The sequence below is a fragment of the Scylla paramamosain genome, unplaced genomic scaffold, assembly GCF_035594125.1.
Source record: "Scylla paramamosain isolate STU-SP2022 unplaced genomic scaffold, ASM3559412v1 Contig135, whole genome shotgun sequence".
NCBI lineage: Eukaryota > Metazoa > Arthropoda > Malacostraca > Decapoda > Portunidae > Scylla > Scylla paramamosain.
In genome coordinates this window covers 68728-92861 of record NW_026973800.1, presented here as the reverse complement: position 1 = coordinate 92861, position 24134 = coordinate 68728, and the positions used below count along the sequence as shown (strand labels likewise).

The 24134-nt window shown below is 41.7% G+C and overlaps 1 long non-coding RNA gene across 2 annotated transcripts; it reads left to right on the top strand.

Annotated features, from left to right (window-relative positions):
* The first annotated feature begins 422 nt into the window (after nucleotides 1-422).
* On the top strand, nucleotides 423-21430 carry LOC135099491 (uncharacterized). Of its 2 annotated transcripts, none has more exons than XR_010268028.1 (4): nucleotides 423-992; nucleotides 13702-13830; nucleotides 18890-18985; nucleotides 21296-21430. It is a non-coding gene; the product is annotated as an uncharacterized LOC135099491 (long non-coding RNA). The 2 variants fall into 2 exon arrangements; XR_010268027.1 differs by having other exon boundaries at nucleotides 424-992; nucleotides 13702-13857.
* Nucleotides 21431-24134: the final 2704 nt, after the last annotated feature.

The following is a 24134-nucleotide window of genomic DNA, read 5'->3' as shown; positions in this document are numbered from 1 at the left end:
GAGGCAAGAAGTAACGACAAATGAAGGATGCGTGAGCTTTACGAAGAATACGAAAGAAAACGGAAAAAATAGAACGCTCTGATTGGCAGACGGGAAGCAGACCACCACCACAGCTCTCGTATTTATTGAGGCTTATATAGACTTGAAATAGCGACTTGAGACTAATGAAATAACGTAATACATGTAGTGCGGGTGTTTTCATCAATGACAGACAGACTAATGCTACGAGATAAAGAAAAAAAAAAGATACATTAGTCACTGGGGGAATGTAGCAAGGCAGTCTTAGGTATTATGAATGCACTTGTTTTTCATGAAGCAAGGTTATGTGCTTGTATTCTAAAAGGCCTTGCTCTTTCACCAGACTATTTTCAAAGGCCACAGAAATATTTACCCGGGTTTTCAAGACTGGTTCTCCCGTTGATGCTGTAGAGACCTTACCAGTCTGTAACTAGAACCACAGAAACACTCTTAAAACTCGTGTAATTTCAACTACAGCCTCTTGAAAGTAGTCAGGGTGCGGGCAGAAATGTTTCAAGATACGGTGTATCGTGAAACATTTCTTTTGGCACTTTTGTTAGAAATACAGGCAGGGAATCTGCTTCATTAATTAGGGTGCCGTCTTTACACACACACACACACACACACACACACTGTGTGTTACGTGTTCACTGTCAATCTATTCACTTCTACTAACAGTTTCCGAGCTCTATGCAATCAGCAGCTATTACTAAAAAGAATAAAGTAAATAAAGAACTGTAGGGGAGGAGTCACTGTACACAAATGAGCGCCTATAAAGTAGCAGATGATAAAAAGAAAAATGATCCGACAGTGAAAGGATTAAGCATTTAGGAGGCGCAGGTGCGAGGCGTTTACTATATATAACACCTCGACTTTCCCATGACTCGGTGACAAAGAGGAGCAGTCAGGCGGGTGGGCTGAAGGCGGCCACAGCCACAGCTGACCACTTCGCCGCACCCTCCGCCTCATTCCAGGTTACACGAGTATTGTCTGTCGCACTGTGTATCTTTTCGTAGTGACGTCACGGGCGGCGGCGCAACAAGGGGATGATTCCCCGGCAGGTATTGGCCGCTATCGAGTTTTCACGGAGCTGCAACAAAACGATAGCCAGAGCCGTGAGCTTTTCGATTTTTGCAGCCTGAAGTGAACTTGTGGCGGGATGGGAAACGTTTCACTCTAATGCACCTTTATTTTATACAAGTTTTTTTTTTTTTTTTTCCACATGCATGTTTATTCTACTGACTTGTCACACGCATGTTTACAATACTAACCGTCACTCTTGTTACACGCCAAACTCCACTGAGCCGCTGCGTGGAGTGAAGACACCAACACTGGCCAGCAGCACTCTCATCACTCCTTTGGCTGCAGCCCTAATAGCAATCCTGGCCTGACCTGGCGTTCCTAGGTGTGTGTACGTGTGTTAATTAACGCCTATTTTTTACATATTACACTAACTAATCATAATTAACAATACAGATTATATAATCTAGGTTAAAATCATAATTATATCGAATATAATTACAACCGATTCATGATTTCTGAGGTGGTCCATCGATTCCCAGAAACAGCCTCGCGACCATGGGCTTGGGAGCTAATCATCTCTGTGGCCTTTAAAAATGATGGTGGTGAAAGAGAAGAGGGTTTATGAATATGGTTCTTGAAGGATGTACCGTGCTTCATTTCCCGAGGCAAGAAAGGCTGACGGGGAGCACAGGAGTGAGGGGAGAGAGGGAAAGTTCCATTGTCTGTTGGTTTATCTTGCAAGGTCTAATTTCAGCTCCTCTCAGGATCATCTTATCACTGGTGGTATTTGTGGGTGGACGCACGCAGCCTTCACATGGCCACGATAGGTAAGGCTGGCTGGCGACTGCACGGCTGCTTACAAAATTCCATGCGAGTAAATGATTCCCCACGAATATCTCACCCATGCAAAAAAAGAAAGAAAGAAATGAATGAACGAATAATTAAGTAGAATAAAATACAAATATAAAAGAAAAGTAGAGCGAAATTATTTTTGGACGACATCTTAAACGCGGAGTCTTAGTGGTGAAATTTAGCCTGGGGGAACTCATGACGTAGGTATGAATGAATGTATGTCTGAATCCTGTACTCTTAAATTAAAGGCTTCGTCATCTCATCAGGACTCTTAACCCTTCCACTGCGACACGAAGCAATTACCACCACCAAAAGTAGTGCCTGAAATCTTTATAAGCATCTACAAGAAGGGGATTAAAAAGAATAGATTTTGCAATTTGTACACAGTTTAAAGATTGCAGATGGCTGCAGAACAAGTAGAAATGTCTCAGAGTGATTAGTAATTGAGGAAAGGTGTACCAGATAGCAGTTAAAGGGTTAAAGGCTTCGATCTCTCACTAAGATGGCTAGTTAGGCTCGTGTACGTATTTTCTCACTCCTTGATAAAACTATCACCAGAATGATGACAATACCATTTTAAACTCCAATAACTTCACTAGAGACTGTCAAAATAAGCAGAAATAAAACATCACAACGATTATAAATGCGAATCTAGTATGTCTGTGCAGTAAACCTGACTATCTTTAGCCTCCGCCATGAGAGAGAGAGAGAGAGAGAGAGAGAGAGAGAGAGAGAATGTTCATAATTGGTTGACTTTATATATATATATATATATATATATATATATATATATATATATATATATATATATATATATATATATATATATATATATATATATATATATATATATGTATATATATATATATATATATATATATATATATATATATATATATATATATATATATATATATATATATATATATATATATATATATATATATATATATATATATATATATATATTAAGGACGTGGAGTAATTATATAATGCAAGGGAATGATCTCTAACAATTTCCAGAGGATGGTTGATAAGAATGCACCTGTGCTTCTGAAAGTATTGGTTTTCATATTAATATAGAACATTATTAGTATTTTTTTCATTGAGTTGTACTTTACTATAACATTGATTTCTTTTACCATTGTTAATATATTTTGTAATTATTGTGTGTGTCAATTGTTTCTTATAAGATGTATATGCCTCCGGATGAAAAAAAAGTCAATATTATCGTTATTACTTTTGTTTTCATCATATTACTCTTATTATTATTATTATATTATTATTATTATTATTATTATTATTATTATTATTATTATTATTATTATTATTATTATTATTATTATTATCATTATTATTATTATAATCATTTTTATTATTATGTTTACGAGACTGTTCGTTTACAGCAGGGCCTAAGAGTGTGTGATGCGGCCTGGTATATTGTCAGATAAATTAAATATAGCCAGACTATTACTATTATTATTATCATTGCTACTACTACTACTACTACTACTACTGGTACTACTACTACTACTTCCATCATTGTTTGTCGTAGCGTGTACTTCCTTCCTCATCATTAGAGACACCTACGGAACAACAGGAAGACAGCCAAGGAAGACCCGAGTGTTGAGCCAAACGCGATCAAGCGAAGGGGAAAGAAGAGCAAGACGTGTGTGTTTATTAATGCCACTTGTCAATATTCGCTGCTTCATGGTCTGCTGCCACTCTTCCCTCTCATCTCATCTCATACGGGATTCTCCAAGGATATTACCACTTTCCTGCTCCAAGATGATAATTTGACACTTGTGCTCAGTGTTAATCCGTATCTCTCTCTCTCTCTCTCTCTCTCTCTCTCTCTCTCTCTCTCTCTCTCTCTCTCTCTCTCTCTCTCTCTCTCTCTCTCTCTCTCTCTCTCTCTCACTGCGATAAACTTAAAGAGGGAGTTGGTTGTGTTTAGCCATAAAGCATATCAATGTACTTTATCCTTTGATTTTTTTTTTTATAGTATATCGGTATAAATATAATACAGGTCTTCAGATAGTGTGCTTCATCTTTATTTTTTTAATGTGTATTTTCTTCGGTGCGTTTACTTTTTATTTATTTTTCAGTCTAAGATTGTGAATGATTGAGCACTATCGAACAAAGGCGTCTGTGTTGAGTCTTGTTATGGTACAGTGCTAAACCCTTCCCAGTCTTTCCCATTGTTTCTCCTCGATTCTCCTTCATTCATCTTCTCTCCCTTCCTCTTGTTCTCCTGTAGTGCTCCTTGTGATTAGCTATCGAGCGCTGACGCACACTAGCAAATTTGCAACCTTTTTTTTCTGTCCTTGGCCATCATTGTTGCTGCCGCCATCACCGCCACCACCACCACCACCACAACCACCACGACCAACACCTACTCTGTCAAAGTAAATGCCAATTCATCAGTTTGCTAGACCTGTTTGCATTACTGCATCCGCTACCCAACCCCCCCCCCGCAAAAAAAAAGGCAACACCGCCTCTGAAGCCTTAGTATATTACATTATCATTATCACTATCATCATCATCAGCAGCAGAAGCAGCAATAACAGCAACGACAACATGTGCAGATACAATACAATACGTAGGCAACTAGTGTTGCTTAAAAAAAAAAAAAAATCCTACACCTATATTCTCCCTACCGTCACTCTCCACGCCTTTCTCCGTCAACACAGAACACTGTCCGTACACTTGTATATCTGAAAGCCCTTTGGATTCATATTTGCATTTTTTTTTTTTTTTTTACATTATAATGGTGCGTCCTGAGGCGTGGTGGCGTGAAGGGCGGCGGCGGCACGAGGTAATTTCACGGCAGGTATTGGCTGTTATCGAATTTGCACTAAGCGTCCCTGGCTGGTGGTTTGTTTTCGATGTAACTGTTTGCCTTTGCTAGTGTTTCAGCCTGAAGTGAACCAGTGATGTGATGAAAACCTTCCACTCTTTAACTAACGCTGCTTTCATTCTTCTATGCTTTTTTTATACGTGTCTTTATTGTAGGAGGAGGCAGTAGACACCTGCCGAAACGATAATTACTCCCAGTGAGGTCTAAAGCACTGTTCAGGGGGTGCTGTGAACTTATCATTAAACCCAGCTGTGACCTCACTGAACGTTTCCCTTTGTGTCTCACAACACAAGGGGGTAGTCACAGCCTGCCCTCTAAAGACAACTCTCTTCCTCCACACAAAACTACAAGCACCTAATAACACACACACCCTTCACTCAAAAAATTTTAAAATCATGGCGACTCCTACACCAGCCTCGGAGTCCCCATCTGGGGAGGGGACCATAAATGTCCCCAGGTCGGACTGCCTTTCCGTCGACGACCCTAAGTGTCTTGACACCCCCCTCAACTTTTTCTTCATTAACTTCTGCAACATTCGCGGTCTAAGATCTAATTTTCAATCTGTAGAACACCACCTCTCCTCTTCTAAACCTCATCTTCTTTTCCTCACTGAAACTCAGGTGTCTGAGGCAACTGACAGTAGCCCCTTTTCTGTTCCCTCCTACTTTCTCTATCCTCATTTTCGATCCAAAGCTGGATGCTGCGTTTATGTGCGCAATGACTTAACCTGCTCTCGTGCCCACGCTCTTGAATCTTCCGAGTTTTCCACCATCTGGCTACGACTACAGAGTCATTCTCATACTAAATTTATCTGTGCTGTATACCTCTCTCCTAACTCCTCTGACTATAAGAAATTCTTTGACTACTTAACTTCCAAAGTGGAGCACATTCTGACCCTCTTCTCTTTTGCAGAGATCTCCATTCTTGGAGACTTCAATGTTCACCACCAGCTTTGGCTTTCCTCTCCCTTCACTGACCATCCTGGTGAACTAGCCTACAACTTTGCTATCCTCCATGACCTAGAGCAAATGGTGCAACACCCTACTCGTATTCCTGACCGTCTTGGAGATACGCCCAACATTCTTGACCTTTTCCTGACCTCTAATCCTTCTGCTTATGCTGTCACCCTTTCTTCTCCGTTGGGCTCCTCCGATCACAATCTCATATCTTTATCTTGTCATATCACTCCAATCCCTCCTCAGGATCCCCCTAAGCGAAGGTGCCTCTGGCGTTTTGCCTCTGCTAGTTGGGGGGACCTGAGGCGGTATTTTGCTGATTTTCCTTGGAATGACTACTGCTTCCGTGTCAGAGACCCGTCTTTGTGTGCTGAGCGCATAACAGAGGTCATAGTGTCTGGCATGGAGGCGTACATTCCTCACTCTTTTTCTCGTCCTAAACCTTCTAAACCTTGGTTTAACACAGCTTGTTCTCGAGCTATACATGATAGAGAGGTGGCCCACAAAAGGTACTTAAGCCTTCCTTCACCAGAATCTCATGCACTTTATATTTCTGCCCGGAACCATGCCAAGTCTGTTCTCCAACTAGCCAAAAACTCCTTCATTAACAGAAAATGTCAAAACCTTTCAAGATCTAACTCCCCTCGTGATTTCTGGCATCTAGCCAAAAATATCTCCAATAACTTTGCTTCTTCTTCTTTCCCTCCTCTACTTCAACCAGATGGCACCACTGCTATCACATCTATTTCTAAAGCTGAACTCTTTGCTCAAACCTTTGCTAAAAACTCTACCTTGGACGATTCTGGGCTTGTTCCTCCCTCTCCTCCACCCTCTGACTACTTCATGCCTCGTATTAAAATTCTCCGTAATGATGTTTTCCATGCCCTCGCTGGCCTAAACCCTCAGAAGGCTTATGGACCTGATGGGGTCCCTCCTATTGTTCTCCGAAACTGTGCCTCCGTGCTTGCACCTTGCCTAGTCAAACTCTTTCAGCTCTGTCTGTCAACATCTACCTTTCCTTCTTGCTGGAAGTTTGCCTACATTCAACCTGTTCCTAAAAAGGGTGACCGCTCTAATCCCTCAAACTACCGTCCTATTGCTTTAATTTCCTGCTTATCTAAAGTTTTTGAATCTATCCTCAACAGGAAGATTCTTAAACATCTATCACTTCACAACCTTCTATCTGATCGCCAGTATGGGTTCCGCCAAGGCCGCTCTACTGGTGATCTTCTGGCTTTCCTTACTGAGTCTTGGTCATCCTCTTTTAGAGACTTTGGTGAAACTTTTGCTGTTGCCTTGGACATATCAAAAGCCTTTGATAGAGTCTGGCACAAAGCTTTGATTTCCAAACTACCCTCCTACGGTTTCTATCCTTCTCTCTGTAACTTCATCTCAAGTTTCCTTTCTGACCGTTCTATTGCTGCTGTGGTAGACGGTCACTGTTCTTCTCCTAAATCTATTAACAGTGGTGTTCCTCAGGGTTCTGTCCTGTCACCCACTCTCTTCTTATTATTCATTAATGATCTTCTAAACCAAACTTCTTGTCCTATCCACTCCTATGCTGATGATACCACCCTGCACTTTTCCACGTCTTTTCATAGACGTCCAACCCTTCAGGAGGTAAACATATCACGCAGGGAAGCCACAGAACGCCTGACTTCTGATCTTTCTAAAATTTGTGATTGGGGCAGAGCAAACTTGGTATTGTTCAATGCCTCAAAAACTCAATTCCTCCATCTATCAACTCGACACAATCTTCCAGACAACTATCCCCTCTTCTTCAATGACACTCAACTGTCCCCCTCTTCTACACTGAACATCCTCGGTCTGTCCTTTACTTATAATCTGAACTGGAAACTTCACATCTCATCTCTAGCTAAAACAGCTTCTATGAAGTTAGGTGTTCTGAGACGTCTCCGCCAGTATTTCTCACCCCCCCAGCTGCTAACTCTGTACAAGGGCCTTATCCGTCCATGTATGGAGTATGCTTCACATGTCTGGGGGGGTTCCACTCATACTGCTGTTCTAGACAGGGTGGAATCAAAAGCTTTTCGTCTCATCAACTCCTCTCCTCTAACTGACTGTCTTCAGCCTCTCTCTCACCGCCGCAATGTTGCATCTCTAGCTGTCTTCTACCGCTATTTTCATGCTAACTGCTCTTCTGATCTTGCTAACTGCATGCCTCCCCTCCTTCCGCGGCCTCGCTGCACAAGACTTTCTTCTTTCTCTCACCCCTATTCTGTCCACCTCTCTAACGCAAGAGTTAACCAGTATTCTCAATCATTCATCCCTTTCTCTGGTAAACTCTGGAACTCCTTGCCTGCTTCTGTATTTCCACCTTCCTATGACTTGAATTCCTTCAAGAGGGAGGTTTCAAGACACTTATCCACCAATTTTTGACCACTGCTTTGACCCTTTTAGGGACTGGTATTTCAGTGGGCATTTTTTTTTATTAGATTTTTGTTGCCCTTGGCCAGTATCCTTCCTACATAAAAAAAAAAAAAAAAAAAAAAATTCTATCAACTTTCAGAACTCTCTCCATGGAGTGAAGACACCAACACTGACCAGCCGCCATTCACCAGCCACGACAAACTCCTTATCTTTCTTCCATCACGGAAATATCCCATATTTTTTTCCACCTTTAAAGATTTTTCATCTGACTTGCACCACCAAAAAGTTTCCCATTAATCTTTTACCGTCAACAGTTTACCATCACCGAGTTTCTCCGGCTTTCAAAACCCCGGCATTTCTTGGCACTGGTCTTCACACTGTCCACACACTTCAGGCGCCCTTCCCTCCACGCCTGACTACTCTGTCACATGTAAATATAAGGTGCCTTGATAAACAAGTTACATTTAAGATCATGATCTCGAATCGTGATGAATAACCAGGAAAGGTCGCTTGTTGCTCGCCGTTTCCTATTTACCAAGAGATTACGAGATTCGGTAAAATTAATGCAGAACTTTCCAGTCTGCAAGTCTGTAATCCTGCAGGGCTGCAACAGGTGCCCCAGGGGAGGCGGGGGAACAGACTCTCGTTTTCTTTGCCTGCCGTGCTGGAGAGGGAGGCAAGCGGGCATCACTCCTCGAGGGATGAAAGGACACGTCTCTATTAACATGTCAAATTCTTGAGTGTAAGCGACGTGAGGAAATGCATCGATTTGAGTTAACGTTTACGCACACACACACACACACACACACACACAGACACGCACACACACACACACACACACACACACACACACACACACACACACACACACACAGACACACCTGGAACGTAAACCGGGTAAAATCTGTAGGAGGCAGTCACCACACCACGCGTCACCTCAGCGCCAACCATTGCACCGAGGTAAGTGGCCCCCGCATCCACTCACTCTCTTCTTCCTTTAATTTGCTTCTGCCGAAAGTGTTCTTTGCTTTGTGAAACTTTATCGTTCGCACACTCCTTCATGTTCTTGTCACAAAAACGTAGAACTGGTGATACAAAAATATTGAGTTTGAGAAACAGAAATTACAGTCACTAGAAATACTGTGCGCGTCTCCCATGATTTCCATCTCTCTCGACACGTTGCATTCTTTCAATAATATTTTCAGAAGCTTTCCTTTTTTTATGATGATGATGATGATGATGACGCAGTTTTCATCAGCTTTACTCCCGATCTTCCACAACAGAAAGTTTCATTATACAATGGTTCTTTCATATTTTTCGATATTTTTACTTCCTGGAACACTGTGTTCTCTAGCCACACCTGTACTGATATTTTCCATCCTAGTTTTTCACACTATTGACCCGACCTTCCATTGGTAATCAAGAACACAGTGTCTAATGTTCATCAGTCCTGCATCAGTACACTCCGCACTTCTCTCTTGTCTTGCTCATTTACTTGTATTTTTGGCACCGTAGTTTTGTCCAGTCAACTTTGCCTTTGTCTTATTCTGTTCATCGAGCCTGAGCCGAGACCCTTCATCCTGCAGGCCAACATCCATGATCTTCTAAAACCCAGTCATTCTAGTTACCCCACCAGGAGCTTTTCTGTACTGTGTTTCTCTGACGGAGCCTCATCCTTCTTAGTGCTGCTGTTCCTCCTTTCCTCTGAACTATTATTGATTACACGCGTGAGACCTTCCTGTCTGTACCTAACACATTAAAACTTTGGACGATAACAACATATTACATTACAATATGATCCTCGCACATTCAAGACAGAAAACTACTACTGCTTTCTCTCCCCACTGAAAATATTGCTTTTACCAAACAATAATCAATAATCGTCCATCTTTCAGTCCTTAGAAAATAAAGATTTTTTTTTTTCATGTCAGTTTTCATTATTCTGGTGGGTTGTGCCCCAAAGCTAGTAAAATAATTCCCCAATTACTTTTCAGTCTCTCGTCCTCTCTCTCTCATTCTCTCTCTCTCTCTCTTCTCTCTCTCTCTCTCTCTCTCTCTCTCTCTCTCCTCTCTCTCTCTCTCTCTCTCTCTCTCTCCCTCTCTCTCTCTCCTCTCTTTCTCTCTTCTCCTCTCTCTCTCTCTCCTCTCTCTCTCTCTCTCTCTCTCTCTCTCTCTCTCTCTCTCTCTTTCTCTCTTTCTCTCTCCTCTCTCTCTCTCTCTCTCTCTCTCTCTCTCTCTCTCTCTCTCTCTCTCTCTCTCTCTCTCTCTCTCTCTCTCTTTCTCTCTTTCTCTCTCTCTCTCTCTCTCTCTCTCTCTGCAGTGTTAGCATCTGTTAAGAGAGCTATTTTAGTTGAGTCTTTTCGTAATACTTCACCATTAATATATTACAAATTTTCTATCGTGTCCTTCTATCCTTCTGATTTAACACATTGATTTTTTTTATTGCTAGGAAAATATTCTTTCTTGTCATTTATCCTTCAACGGCAGCTGACTTGGATGGAATTTCATAATGTGTCGCTAGAATAATACCAAGTGGTGCTGTGCTGACAAACCTGCCAAGCCAAATCAAGGCAACTTTGCCCTCGACTTTTGCTTCACTTACATGGCTGAGGCACAATCGCTGCGATTTCTGAAGGTGACGTCACACCTTCCCGATTCTCTCACATCAGGCGCTGGAATTTATTCTGGAGTGTGAAGTTCTCGCCCACCTTTCATCTCATAACCGCCTTAGTCCCCGTGACACTCTCTCAGGGATGTAGAGGCACTACTCAGCCTCTGTGTGTGTTGTGATGCTGGCTTCGCACGCAAACACACACACACACACACACACACACACACACATACACACGTATGTATCGCGTTTGGATCTCTCGGAACAAATAAATAAATAAAATTCATTCCCCTACTGAAACAATCATCCCTACGAAGAGATAAAACACAGACAAGTTCTTCCTCCAAGCTAAGTCCCTTTTCTTCCTGCCTCTCTCCTTCCCTCCCTGCCCTCGGTCTCAGCAGTGCCCAGGACAACAAGGCGGCAGTCAGCTCGAGCGGCTTATCCCTAAAAATCCCCCAGAGAGACATTGTCCTTAGACGGGGCTCGGGCCATGCCTCTCCTTGCTGTTGTGCCGCCCTGAGCGTGGGATTACAACGCACATCCAGAAATGAAAACAACTTAAGTCTCTCTCTCTCTCTCTCTCTCTCTCTCTCTCTCTCTCTCTCTCTCTCTCTCTCTCTCTCTCTCTCAACTTACTGAAAGTGACGCCGCGGTCCCTGAAATTCTGCGCGATGGTTTTGAGGGAGATCTTGAGTGAGTCCTTGTCCCTCGTGAAGCAGGGATGACAGGCGAGGCCTCGTCCAGGCCGTGCAGAACCAGGTGGTGAAGAAGAGCGCGTCGAACACCTCCCTCTGCTGCAGGAACCATGGGGAGGCAGGTGTTAACGTTGAGTTATGGGCTTACGTGAAGGATGGTGATGTTTGTTCAGGGGATTGGTGGCACCGTAAAGGGGATGTGGGTGGTGATGGTGGTGGTGGTGGTAGTGGTGGTGGTGGTGAAGGGGGAGGAGGAAGAGAAGGAGAACAATAACAACAAAAACAACAACAAAAACAAGAGCTAGGAGGAGGAGGAGGAGGAGGAGGAGGTCAAGGAGGACGACAGTGACAAGGACAAGAATGAAAATGAAGGGACGAAGAAAACGGAGGCAAGGTGGTGATCTTAGCATACGTAATGTTGTGGGCTAAGTAATTTTTTAGATGACAAGAGGGACACTGAAGGAGCAGACCTGTTGAAAAGCTACGCAATGAAGGCACACAGGAGAGATGTAAGTAAGAAAACATGCAATAAATTTCGATCGGTTCATTAAACCTTCGCGTTCAAAAGCAGAATCTGGAATCTGAAACAGTTGCTTTATCAAACACACCAGCGCCAGAAACATAGCCTGCTGTGCTCGATGACAAAAAAGTAAATATTGCAACTTTCAGACGTGAAGACGGGAAGGGAACGTCTGTTTTGTTTAGGATGCGATATGTCCTCAGGTTCGTGGACAGAACATAATAATAACTGTAGACGGAGAGAGAGAGAGAGAGAGAGAGAGAGAGAGAGAGAGAGAGAGAGAGAGAGAGAGACGAGAGAGAGAGAGAGAGAGAGAGAGAGAGAGAGACAGAGAGAGAGAGAGAGCAGGCTATCAAGAAGTTATAGAAAAAAAAACCACTGCACTTTGCAAAAAACGGAAAAAAAATCTGGAAAACTTAATGTTTAATCTACGTACAGAAAAAAAAAATGTAAAAAAAGAAATTATCAGTGTTACATAATCCCGCATGTTATATCACACTTCCGGCAACTAGTGATGGCAGGGCTCTTGTTACCTTACTTGAGTCACGTGATTATGAAAGCTGCCACTAACTACAGAAGCACTACAAAGGTTTTCATAAGGATCCCGTTCCTTTCAAAAGATTGTATATAAAAGAGTTTACGGTGATTCACCTCCGCTTCCTGTCAACTCTTCTTCCTTCTCCTCCTCCTGCTCCTCCTTGTCTTTTTATTCCTCCTGCTCTTCTTCTTCTTTCTGCTCCTCCTGCTCCTCGTCATCTTCCTCCTCCTCCTCCTCCTCCTCCTCCTCCAACAATCTTAGTACGCTCCTTTTGCTATAATTCTTTAATTTACCTTAAAGTTCCTCTGTTGAGAGAGAGAGAGAGAGAGAGAGAGAGAGAGAGAGAGAGAGAGAGAGAGAGAGGAGAGAGAGAGAGAGAGAGAGAGAGAGAGAGAGAGAGAGAGATTAATTTGATTTGATTAATTTACTACGCAAATAGCGTCAGACACCATAAGATAGAGATACTTCATTACAGTTGTCAGCTAAAGCAAGAGAGAGAGAGAGAGAGAGAGAGAGAGAGAGAGAGAGAGAGAGAGAGAGAGAGAGAGAGAGAGAGAGAGATTAAACCCCCCTTCTCTCTCTCTCTCTCTCTCTCTCTCTGGAGCCTCTACTGTGACAGTATTATTTCGTGCTCATCAATATAAAACCCAAGTAACGAGTGTGCAAACCGTGTGTCGTGTCAAGGCTGCCAACCCTACCGGCGGCACACTCACAAACCCGAACTCGTGACTCATGCATGACAGATAAGTCCCCGGGGCCTGCTTGAGTTGCGGATGAGGCTCTTGGTGCTCGAGGATCCTGGTTCGGGAAAGCAGTTTGGAAATGTTTACCTTTTCCAATGAGATATACGACAATTCCCAGCACTAAGAGGAATGCAATCTTGATAAGGATAGACAGGAAAGAAAAATGTGAATGAAAAGATTTAATTTAGCAATTTCCAACAGTAACAATGATTCGATTTAGTAATTCCCAGCAATGATTAGATTTAGTAGTCATGAGATTAGATTTAGTAATTTCAAACAATGATGAGATTTACCAATTCCCAGCAATAAGAACAAGTATATTTTTTTATAAACATAAACAAGAAGCAGAAAAAATGAAATAAGAGATTGGATTTAGCAGTTTCTATTCTATTTATCACTCAGTTCCCAGGAATAAAAACAATGAAATCTTTATAAACATAGACAAGAAAGAGAAAAGGGAAATTAAAAGATTATTATGTACTAATTTCTAGGCAGTGCAATGCTTGGAGGTGGCTGTGGAGCAAGAAGGAATGTGTCAGTGTGTTTAGTCAAGAAGGGGGATCATCAACAACAGCAGAGCAAGTTTTAATGAAGCGGCTCATCATCAACACTGCCTACCTGTAAAATGCTTTGATGTCTACATATTGGTATTTGTTGTAATTGTAATTGTTTTTGTATCTATGTTTATAATGATTATAGTTATCTCTCCGTCAATTATTTTTTTCTCTCTTTAATGTTATAATGTATATGCTTCTGTGCGACTCAAACATTATCACTCATTAATATTGCTGTTGTTATAATCATTGACATCATCATTGTCGCTTTTCCTCCTCCTCCTTAACCTTGCTATCACCATCACCACCACTACTACTACCACTACTACTACTATTACTACTACTACTACTACTGTTTCTATTACTACTACTACTACTATCCGATTCAATGCAATACAACCTACCCTTTAACAACCACAACACTACCATCCTCCCAAACCACTTAGCTCAACAGCACACTAAGCAACAAAGCAGAATCACACATTCCTCACAAACACCATCCCGGCCAAAGTCTTATTCTTAACACTTTACACAAGCAACATTTCACAATCCCGCGAACACCCAAAAGGGACGTTGCCTGGACCTTTCCCGAGCCGCCGAGGTCACGGGGTGTGTGAGACACACACTGCGGGATGCGGGCACCAAGCTCAGGATGGTTATAGGAAGCTGTCAGGCCGCAACTCACCACGATGAAAGCAGCGTGTGTGTGTGTGTGTGTGGCGGCGGCAAGTGTGGGCTGGAGGGAATGGCGGCGGAGCTCGTGATGGGCTATCAAGAAATCAGCAGAAATGAGGTCGCCGCTAATGAAACATCGGTTGACCAGTTATAAAAGGTCATGTCAAGCTGCTGGTCAGTTACGAATGTTCGATAATAAGACGAGGAAGGGCACGCGAGTGAAGGTGATTGCCTGAGGAGCTCTGCTGACTAAGACCTGCTGCCGTGGAGGTGGTGATGGTGGGTGGACTGAGTGTCATTAAATATCGCCAATGATAAATACATATATTAAAAAAAAGGCGTACCGGATGGCCTGGGAGCTGAGTACTCTTTATATATATATATATATATATATATATATATATATATATATATATATATATATATATATATATATATATATATATATATATATATATATATATATATATATATATATATATATATATATATATATATATATATATATATATATATATATATATATATATATATATATATATATATATATATATATATATATATATATATATATATATATATATATATATATATATATATATATATATATATATATATATATATATATATATATATATATATATATATATATATATATATATATATATATATATATATATATATATATATATATATATATATATATATATATATATATATATATATATATATATATATATTCATTCTCATATTAAATTTATCTGTGCTGTATACCTCTCTCCTAACTCCTCTGACTATAAGAAATTCTTTGACTACTTAACTTCCAAAGTGGAGCACATTCTGACCCTCTTCCCTTTTGCAGAGATCTCCATTCTTGGAGACTTCAATGTTCACCACCAGCTTTGGCTTTCCTCTCCCTTCACTGACCTTCCTGGTGAACTAGCCTACAACTTTGCTATCCTCCATGACCTAGAGCAATTGGTGCAACACCCTACTCGTATTCCTGACCGTCTTGGAGATACGCCCAACATTCTTGACCTTTTCCTGACCTCTAATCCTTCTGCTTATGCTATCACCCTTTCTTCTCCGTTGGGCTCCTCCGATCACAATCTCATATCTTTATCTTGTCCTATCACTCCAATCCCTCCTCAGGATCCCCCTAGGCGAAGGTGCCTCTGGCGTTTTGCCTCTGCTAGTTGGGGGGACCTGAGGAGGTATTTTGCTGATTCTCCTTGGAATGACTACTGCTTCCGTGTCAGAGACCCGTCTTTGTGTGCTGAGCGCATAACAGAGGTGATAGTGTCTGGCATGGAGGCGTACATTCCTCACTCTTTTTCTCGTCCTAAACCTTCTAAACCTTGGTTGAACACAGCTTGTTCTCGTGCTATGCATGATAGAGAGGTGGCCCACAAAAGGTACTTAAGCCTTCCATCACCAGAATCTCATGCACTTTATATTTCTGCCCGGAACCATGCCAAGTCTGTTCTCCAACTAGACGAAAACTCCTTCATTAACAGAAAATGTCAAAACCTTTCAAGATCTAACTCCCCTCGTGATTTCTGGCATCTAGCCCAAAATATCTCCAATAACTTTGCTTCTTCTTCTTTCCCTCCTCTACTTCAACCAGATGGCACCACTGCTATCACATCTATTTCTAAAGCTGAAGTCTTTGCTCAAACCTTTGCTAAAAACTCTACCTTGGACGATTCTGGGCTAGTTCCTCCCTCTCCTCCACCCTCTGACTACTTCATGCCTCGTATTAAAATTCTTCGTAATGATGTTTTCCATGCCCTCGCTGGCCTAAACCCTCGGAAGGCTTATGGACCTGATGGGATCCCTTCTATTGTTCTCCGAAATTGTGTCTCCGTGCTTGCACCTTGCCTAGTCAAACTCTTTCAGCTCTTTCTGTCAACATTTACCTTTCCTTCTTGCTGGAAGTTTGCTTACATTCAACCTGTTCCTAAAAAGAGTAACCGCTCTAATCCCTCAAACTACCGTCCTATTGCTTTAATTTCCTGCTTATCTAAAGTTTTTGAATCTATCCTCAACAGGAAGATTCTTAAACATCTATCACTTCACAACCTTCTATCTGATCGCCAGTATGGGTTCCGTCAAGGCCACTCTACTGGTGATCTTCTGGCTTTCCTTACTTAGTCTTGGTCATCCTCTTTTAGAGACTTTTGTGAAACTTTTGCTGTTGCCTTGGACATATCAAAAGCCTTTGATAGAGTCTGGCACAAAGCTTTGATTTCCAAACTACCCTCCTACGGTTTCTATCCTTCTCTCTGTAACTTCATCTCAAGTTTCCTTTCTGACCGTTCTATTGCTGCTGTGGTAGACGGTCACCGTTCTTCTCCTAAATCTATTAACAGTGGTGTTTCTCAGGGTTCTGTCCTGTCACCCACTCTCTTCTTATTATTCATTAATGATCTTCTAAACCAAACTTCTTGTCCTATCCACTCCTATGCTAATGATACCACCCTGCACTTTTCCACGTCTTTTCATAGACGTCCAACCCTTCAGGAGGTAAACATATCACGCAGGGAAGCCACAGAACGCCTGACTTCTGATCTTTCTAAAATTTCTGATTGGGGCAGAGCAAACTTGGTATTGTTCAATGCCTCAAAAACTCAATTCCTTCATCTATCAACTCGACACAACCTTCCAGACAACTATCCCCTCTTCTTCAATGACACTCAACTGTCCCCCTCTTCTACACTGAACATCCTTGGTCTGTCCTTTACTTATAATCTGAACTGGAAACTTCACATCTCATCTCTAGCTAAAACAGCTTCTATGAAGTTAGGCGTTCTGAGACGTCTCCGCCAGTTTTTCTCACCCCCTCAGCTGCTTACTCTGTACAAGAGTCTTATCCGTCCATGCATGGAGTATGCTTCACATGTCTGGGGGGGTTCCACTCATACTGCTCTTCTAGACAGGGCGGAATCAAAAGCTTTTCGTCTCATCAATTCCTCCCCTCTAACTGACTGTCTTCACTCTCTCTCTCACCGCCGCAATGTTGCATATTTTTCTGTCTTCTACCACTATTTTCATGCCAACTGCTCTTCTGATCCTGCTAACTGCATGCCCCCCTCCTTCCGCGGCCTCGCTGCACAAGACTTTCTTCTTTCTCTCACCCCTATTCTGTCCACCTCTCTAATGCAAGAGTTAACCAGTATTCTCAATCATTCATTCCTTTCTCTGGTAAACTCTGGAACTCCTTGCCTGCTTCTGTATTTCCACCTTCCTATGACTTGAATTCCTTCAAGACTGGTATTTCAGTGGGCATTTTTTTTATTAGATTTTTGTTGCCCTTGGCCAGTATCCTTCCTACATAAAAAAAAAAAAAAAAAAAAAAAAAAAATATATATACTCGTATATATATATATATATATATATATATATATATATATATATATATATATATATATATATATATATATATATATATATATATATATATATATATATATATATATATATATATATATATATATATATTGTGTAGTATGTGCCCTGCCAATCTTTGCATCGTTAACCGCCACACTTTTTTGTATCAACGTTTTTTAAGCCTTTCACTACTGGACAAAATTTTCCCCTTTAATACCTGTAGTGTTTGGTTGTTTGTGGTATGGTTCAATTATGTTCGGTCTGTTCGAATTATGTTCGGTTAGTTCGAACCAGAGTTGATGACAGGATTAACAGGCAAATATACGGGATTGGCTTCCTGACGGCTGTACTGGCAGTGCGGCTCTCCTTACCCTCCCTGCCATGCGACCAGACACTATAATACCTGTACTTTTTAGATACTATTTTTGTGCTAGACCCTCGTTAATATTTCTTCAGGGGAAAAAACACAAAAATAACCTTGTTTTATTTCTTTTCTCTCGTGTGTCTCCATGCAATCAACTTTTACAGTGATAGAAAAGATAGCGAAGGCCAGCCATACCAATAAAAGGGTTAATAAACTGTTTAAAATGAGTGTAAGACTGAAGGCGTGTGGGTGAAGTTAATGGGCTTCCTCTTCTCAGTCTGGCTTTACCCTCTCCTTCCTCTCAATCACACCATTACGATCACTAATACTTGGTCTAAATCCTTTTTCCCATCTGCTGGATCTTTGTCCAATAAAATACATGATACACTGTCACATAATGATCATGTGCTCGCTTCCGGGTATTGTCTAGCATAACACATCACATGTTAACACCACAGTCACCACCATTTAGTGCACCTGCTTGTCCTATCTAGCGTCACTTAGTAAATCACACGTTACCTTCATAATCACCACTTTGTCAAGCTCCTTATTTCCAATTAAGTGTCATCACTGCCCAGTACATGACACGTTATCTCTTACACTCATCCCTTCATTTAACGGCTTTTAAATTCATCTCTCTTCATTTAAGTGCTTCTGAGACCTAAATGCATCACACGTCCCTCCTCTCATTATCAGAATCACCTCGCCTGCCTGTCTCCCCCTCTGGTATCATGGCCCTGGAGAGTCTCACGTCTTCCCTCCATGCCAGCGCCACACGCCAGCAGGCGTCAGGTGAGTTACTGTTTGTTCCTCCCTGGCTCACTAATTTAAGGTGTGTCCACACTATCGAGCATGCTCGACGGGCAAACAGTGATACCAGATCCCGTTCCAATACAATAGCAAGGAGGGTGAGTGGCAGGCACGAAGGTGACGTCAGAAGCGAGGAGACTGGGGGTAAACTAGCGGGCAAATGTCTGTGAGTTTGTAGGAAACCCCAGAAACTGTTTCGAGTGGTATGATGCGAAACACTAAATGTGTCCTCGTAATTAAGTAGGAATCTATCTCGCATTCAAAGTGTTCTGTGCATATCAGCATGCCTGGCGGTCCTTCTACAAGTGTACCTGAAGGAGGAAACGTTCAGTGGTCCAGGGAAGATACAGCATGGATAATTGATATGTACCGTCAAAAACCTTGCTTGTGGAACATAAAGAGTGCTGATTATAAGGACAGAAATAAACATGTAACAGCCCTTACAGCAATAACAAGAGAAATAGAAAAGAAGTATGCATCCGTTACCATTGCGGATATAAAAAAGAAACTAGATTGTTTGCGAAATCAGTACAGGCGTGAAATGCGACAGATAGAAAACTCTCGCAAGTCAGGAGCTGGGACAGACGACGTGTACAGCCCCAAGTTATGGTGCTTTGATGAGCTTTCTTTTCTCAATGATGGTGGCATAACGAGGACATCTCAGTCAAACATCGATCCTGACAGTAACAAAGCTGTGGAAGAACATAATGATCATGAGGTAAGTTCATAAACGATCTCTCTCTCTCTCTCTCTCTCTCTCTCTCTCTCTCTCTCTCTCTCTCTCTCTCTCTCTCTCTCTCTCTCTCTCTCTCTCTCTCTCTCTCTCTCTCCAACAGGCATTTCACCTGAGACATGCAGGATGTGGTGATTAATTGATAAAGATGGTGATGAAAGGAAAGGGAAATGAAACATTGTAGACACTGTTATAATTTTATTATGAGAAATAATAATAATTTTCTGTTTAAACATAAAGAAAGCCAAGTCTTTTGTTTCACATGTGCACATATGTGCATGAATACAAAGTTCAATAAGTATTACATTCAGAGACAATACACAACATGAAATACACCTAGGTATATAGACATTTATCACAATTAACCCTCTTCACCTATGTACAAGTGTTGCCATGATACTGACCCTACACCATTAAAGTAATCCATAAACTGTTCACGCACACTCTTACCATCAGCCATGTCATTACAGATTACTCTCTGTGTTCCTGGTAACTCAGGAGTTTGTCGCCATGTTCCAGGAATAATTTGTCCTACTGACAGATCTTCAACATCTAAAGATCCTTCCGGCGTGTAGTGTCTCACATGGTCTCTTATGAGAAAGTTATGCAAAGAGGTGCATGCTAAAACAATATATTCAATCTTTGATGGAGGTAGATCAATTGGTGAGTGAAACACACGAAATCTATTGGCCAAAATACCAAATGCATTTTCCACGGTTCGCCTTGCCCTAGAGAGCCGGTATGAGAAAATGCGCTCTCTTGTATCCTGACTCCTATATGAAAAAGGTTTCATAATGTGTCGCTGCAATGGAAATGCATCATCTGCCACAAAAACATATGGAAAATGGCAGACTACTACTTCCAAGAATTGCATCTTCTGGCAAACCAGCAGTATTATTTTGTATGAGACTACTGACAGAACACTTGTCCCACACACCACCATCTGATACTCTATCATTTGTGCCTATGTCCGCATATATAAATTCACAATTTGCGTCACATATGGCAAGAAGTACAATGCTGTGGTTGCCTTTGTAGTTGTAAAAATATGAACCACTATCACGTGGAGCTCTTATCGACACATGCTTCCCGTCAATAGCTCCCAAACAGTTTGGGAAATTCCATCTTCTCTGAAATCCATGTGCCACAGTCATCCACTCCTCTGGTGTTGTAAGTGTCTGTCAATTTAAGTAAATATTATAGAGGCATGACGACCGAATTTTCATGAAAGACATACTACTATTCATTTACAAATTTATATTCAACACCCTATCGTTCTCTCTCTTTCGCATCCTCCCTTCCTTCTCCCTCCCTTCCCTTCTCCCTCCCCTTCCTCTCTTATCTCCCTCTAACCCCTCATCTCTCTACCCCTCCGTCTCAACCACCCCCTCTCTCTCTCTCTCTCTCTCTCTCTCTCTCTCTCTCTCTCTCTCTCTCTCTCTCTCTCTCTCTCTCTTTCTCTCTCTCTCTCTCTCTCTCTCTCGTGATCTTTTGTGTGTATTTCTAGCTACACATAATTATTACACATGTAATAAAGTTTTCTTTTATAATCATTATAGATTTTCAACAATCCACTGCTAGTGGGCGAAGCTGCAACCTCTACTGCACCAAGAAAACCAGCAATGTCCCAGTGTGCATCTTCTACGGATACAAATGTGACACCACGTGATACTTCTACGCCCTGTACTTCCAAGCGATCAGCCAAAAGGACACATGACGATGCAGATGACGTAATTAGGGAAGCCCTCCAGCAAATGAGGGAATTGTCGTCTACACAAGACACTGCCGATGAGTTCACTGATTTTGCAAAAGTAATTGCAAATGACTTGCGACAACTGACGGGTGAAACCCAAATTGTGGCACAAAAATTAATATATGACGTTATATTCTTGCTAAACTTGGTAAACTTTCAACTTCCTCAATGATTAGACAGTAATTCATAATCTAGATGGGTTTACACATAGTGCATTTTTTTATTTTGAGTTTGGATTGTGTTCCAGCCCCCTAAAAATAAATGGAAATTGTAAAGTGTGAACACACACACACACACACGTATGTATACATATATATGCGGGAGCAGACACACATGTATCCATATACATATATGCTAAAGTATATATGTAATGGATAGAAATAGCACTATTATTTCATATAAACACAGCTGGGCCTTTATTACACATAACATAAGCATACATAATGGACGACAATACACTATGTACTAAGCTCAATAAAGTTGTTTGCATTATTTGAGTTTTGTTTTTAACACTGAAGATAATCCCTTTACATGTTTTCTGGTTAATTTAAGTTACAGAAGCGCTCACCTTCAAGTAATCATCTCTGAGAGCTGTGTATATTGCTTTGCATGTTTCCGGTATGATGAGAGACAAACTCTGCTTGGATATCCTGGTGGAGTATTGCAGTGCTGTGTATGAACATCCAGATGCTAAGAATCTGAGGGTTGCTTCCAGACGAGCCTCTGCACATATGCTCTGCCTCAAGTGGGTATCTTGTTTTGTTATGTATGGTTCCACTTTTCCTAGGAGTGTGTGGAAACTATTTACATCCATTCTCATATACTGGATAAAACCATCTTCAGGCTTGTCGTGGAGTTCGCGATATATAGTTGCATGACTTCCCAACTCTCCTCTTTTCCTCAACCAGTCCTTGCACCACACACGCCTATGAGCTCTGGCTTGTTTTTTTCTTTTTTATATACAATCCAGGAATTATCCCACACAAGGCTATTTTCTTCCTCTCGACTGTGTTCGGCATGGTGAGACAAGTGCCGCACCTGACTCCTTAGCAGGGTCAGTGTGAAACTGAACCATGAACCCGTATTTGACACCACTCATCAGTTTACAACTTTGCCCGCCAGTCTTTTCCCGGTGAAGGAGTAGATATTGTACAGGGCTCAGCTACATCTGGTAGTACTGTTTGTTGCCAGATCCCTGCCTGTGGTTTTCCCCGCTTCTGACGTCATCAACCCTCATTCTCATTACTCATTGTGATCTGGTATCACTGTTTGCCCGTCGGGCATGCTCGATTGTTTGGACACACCTTAACGAAGCAAATAATGCGTGTTCTTTCACAGAGCCGCCGGTCCCGCCTCGCCCGCATCCCTGGAGTGGGTCTAAAACTTTTCCTACGAGAACCATTTATTTACAGGATTTTGGAATCTCTCTCTGTCTCATTTTGTGCACATTCCCTCCACGGTGCGTCACGTTGACACTGTTTGCTCGGCCACAGTCTGCGGGGAGGACGGGCCCAGATTCAACGTCCACCTCTCTCCCTCGTTCCCTCATTATCATATTCAGTGTTAACTTCTGTCTGTTTGATTTTTTTTTTTTTTTCACAGCAGCATTCTTATCTTGCGAGTATTACAACAGAGGACTCAGAGATGTTAAGACTGTGGAGTACATCGTTGTGCAGAATTACTGAATATGTACGTATGTTATTATATAAATATAACTAACAGAAGGAGAAATGCTTTTATTCCTTTGATTTTACCTTTTTCATCTACTTTTTTATTCTTCTGTTGATTCACTCACTAGTGTCTATCTGCTTGCTTGCCTCTCTGTGTGTATATATGTATGTGTCTGTTTTTTTGTGTGTCAGGAAGAAATCTCAAACCACTATCTACGGATCTCAAGGCTCACATCGCGCCAACAAACAAATCATTAAATATTTTTATTTTTACGGACGTGAGATTTTTTTTTTCTTTCTCTCTCTTTCCGGACTTCTTATTGGAGGTTCGCTTCCCTCCAGTTTTCCCCCAGCAGAAGTTTCCCTGAGAGGCTGGTGAGGCATGCGTTGTGTGAGTGCCTTCCAGTTCTTTATTCAGTGGCGGGCTTCCCCATGACGGCACACCACGCCGCACCTGCTGAGTGACTCTGACAACACCCTCACCAGGAGTTGTTTCCTGCGTGGTAATGGTCTGCACGGGAACCTTGAAAACACTAAATCATCGCCTTCACTCGCTCTTACACACACACACACACACACACACACACACACACACACACACACACACACACACACACACACACACACAGACACACACACACACACACAAATCGTCAATTTCTTGAGTAGGGGGTGATAGGAAACACAAGCCACAAACTGCCCTATCCTTTTGGTTCTGGGTTCTCATAATTTTTGTAACGACTGGACAGCCACGAGTATTTGGTGGGCGAGTGGCTGGTCTCCGAGACACGAGCCGCTGAGAGATGTGCCCATTGCGTTAACTGATAAGGGAACGACTTGATGAAGTATAGATGATTGCGAGTATTAATATATTTATTTATATTTTTATCAGCCACGGATAATTAGGATTCTTACAGTGTGTGTGTGTGTGTGTGTGTGTGTGTGTGTGTGTGTGTGTGTGTGTGTGTGTGTGTG